Raw genomic sequence first — 2,933 nt, forward strand, 5'->3', positions numbered from 1 at the left:
CCAATGGCCTTTTTAAATTACAGAACAATCTCACAACCATTCCTTTGACATCACCATCCCGTTTTCAGCATTAATTAACCTTCAAGTGGCCGTGCCAAGAGTGCATTAATTATTTAATATCTCGCTAAAAGAGAAGGGAAATATCAAAAGTAAGCTATTACAAGTTTTCATATTACCCATGTTACAATTTTATATTATAATTCTACATTAGTAAGAAAAGTTTGAAAGACGTCTTCCTGCCTTGCGTAAAAAAAGGGGAACATGTAGTTGAAAAAATAGATATACTTTGAATAATAACATAAAAACACAGAGTGTGCGCCAACGCGACCGTTTGCGTAACTTTCCAAGGCAAATTTGCTCAAGGCAGTTATAAAGCAGTTCAATTGTAAATTACGTTCACTTCTTCAGCCGCCCAATACCCTAGCTTGCTGAATTGCGGAACAATCGAGAATTTAATTTGCCGAGGGCATGTCTGTTCGCGGTTACGCGACACAATCTCCGAGGTAAGTAATCGATAATGCGCGAGTGGAGTCACTCTTCTTCTCGGAGATGAAGATACTCGAGGAGTAAAGACGACGAAGATTCGCGCGATCGTCCCTCCTTTCTCTTTGTCTCTCTCTCTTTCTATCCGAGCTCCGAGTTGTCGCGGCGACGTTCATCGACGTGATAATAACGCGCAGTATGCTATTAATAGCGGGCCTCGCGATCGCGCGTGGAAACGTGCCGCGCTTTCGATTTCATCCTATCACGCCCGTATGCAGTCATCCGCCCTTTCCTCGTCAAGGTTCGCATGTTGCATCGAGGTAGCCGTACCGATTGCCGAAGCGAGACTCGAGCACGAAGCGTGATAGCGACGTACGCAGGATCCAGCTGGTATGTATTTAATAATATCAATGTCTCTTAAGATTGAATTATATTCTTCATACGAGAGTGTGCGCCGATCGGACGTCAATCTCCCATGAGATTTTATTATTTAATTATTTATTATTTAATTATTTAATTATTATTTAATTATTATTTAATTATTTTATTATTATTTAATTATTTTATTATTATTTAATTATTTTGTTATCTTTCATATTTCGCGAGTTTTTACGTTTGGTAAATGGGGGTGTATTATTCCCGCATCCAGCGGAAAAGATTGGCGTTGACCGAAGGGTTGATTGACGGCGACGGGCACAGATCAAAAGATTCCGGATGATACAACGGTCTCGTTTCCACGATTGGACTCGTCGTTTACTCGCCGTACAGAAGATAAATATTTTCCGAGTGCGATTTCTTTTTCGTGGCGCGATGATTGAAATAACACTCTCGCGGCTGTGTTTTCCTTCGTTTAGTCGATACGTCACCGCCGCGTCGCGCGGTATTTTTGGAGTAGCGGCAGCGAGTCGCGATGCAGGTCGAGACACGCGGCCGGGACTCGCATCCGCATTGACTATCGCGATATTCGAGATTGTTATTAATAGAGAATCGTCATTTGCGCTAATAAAAACGTCTGGAGCGCGAGAGCGTTATGTATCGCTCTTGAACGAACGCTCTTCGAAATTCGCTTCAACGATGCATGTGACGTAAAAAAAAACGTGCCAAGTAGATGGATGATGGAATCGGCCAAGATTGCAACGTTAGAGATATCAATATTGCTTAGGATGCATCATTTTTCACTCATCTGTCAAACGCGTCATGAAAGTACCGATCCTATGCAACCGCGTGGCCCATCGTGTTTACGAGTCGCCTCGCTGTCATTCGACAAGTTTGATCTCGCGGTCGCTCTCCTCTCGAGGAGCGCGTAGTACGCGCGTAAAACCGCGCTCATAAATGCGACGCACGTTTATAAAACGGAGCTGGCGAAGCGTGCACGCGCGCGAGAGAGGCGAGTTCACAGTAAAATAATCGCTCAAGGTCCGCGGTGGCGTTGCACCCGACCGGTCAGGGCTGCCAGCAACCGCACTGTTTACATCGCATATACACGCGCCGGCTGCATCGTTCGAGAGAGTCGCTCAGTCTCTCTTTCTCCCTCTCTCTCTCTCTCTCTCTCTCTCTCTCTCTCCCCTTCCCTCTTTCCTCTCGCTTTCTATTTCTCTCGAACGAATCGTATGCACGGTTGCATTTATATGCATATGCAACTTGGTTGCATCGCGGTCACCACCGCTTCGATGACAAGTATAACGCGTGCTTTTACGACACACACACACGCGCGCCTGGTCCACAATTCGACGCTACGCAGTTGACGATGGACACGTGTCGCGATGATGCAAATAATCGAAGGAGCGAGCTAGTCGAGAAGGAGATGTGTGTATCCAGAGAATATTAGTAATGCTGCCTAGAAGAGATCTCTCTCTCTCTCTCTTTCTCGCGTATATACGTGGATGAGGTGCTGCTGGCCAAAGAGTTGTAACTTAAAGCAGTAAATCTTTCAGTACGGCTCATTAAAAGAGCCTTAACGTGGGATCGTAAATCGAGCGCTTCCGCGACAGTTTCGAGCACGTTCGAGAAAAGAATCTTCCGGGTGTGGAATAGACAATATAGATAGACGCACACGCGTGGTAGTCTAATTCAACGTTCCACTATGTTGGCGCAGATGAGAGACACGTGTTACGAGGATGCCAACAATTTGAGGGCCGAATGGCCGAGGGACAGATGTAATAGTACTCTTGATATACCTCATTTATTTTAGTAATCATAATTCAAAAATAAAGTTCCTCTCTCCACTACTTCCCATCCGCTTTCTCATCCGTTTGATCGTTAAAAGAAGATTCGATATATATTTATAAATTTCAAATTATCTTACTCAAAGTGACATCAAAATAGAGAATTATTGAAACTCTATTCGTCTCATTTTAATAAAACCAAGTCAATTTTATCGCGCAAATCTTTCAAAATTAAACTTATGATAAATAAGAATCTGTATCTGCACTATTAGTGTCACATTAATA

This window comes from Camponotus vicinus, unplaced genomic scaffold (genome assembly GCF_025532165.1).
Source record: "Camponotus vicinus isolate PSW18456_S1 unplaced genomic scaffold, iyCamVici1.0 SCAF_2, whole genome shotgun sequence".
NCBI classification, from domain to species: Eukaryota; Metazoa; Arthropoda; class Insecta; order Hymenoptera; family Formicidae; genus Camponotus; species Camponotus vicinus.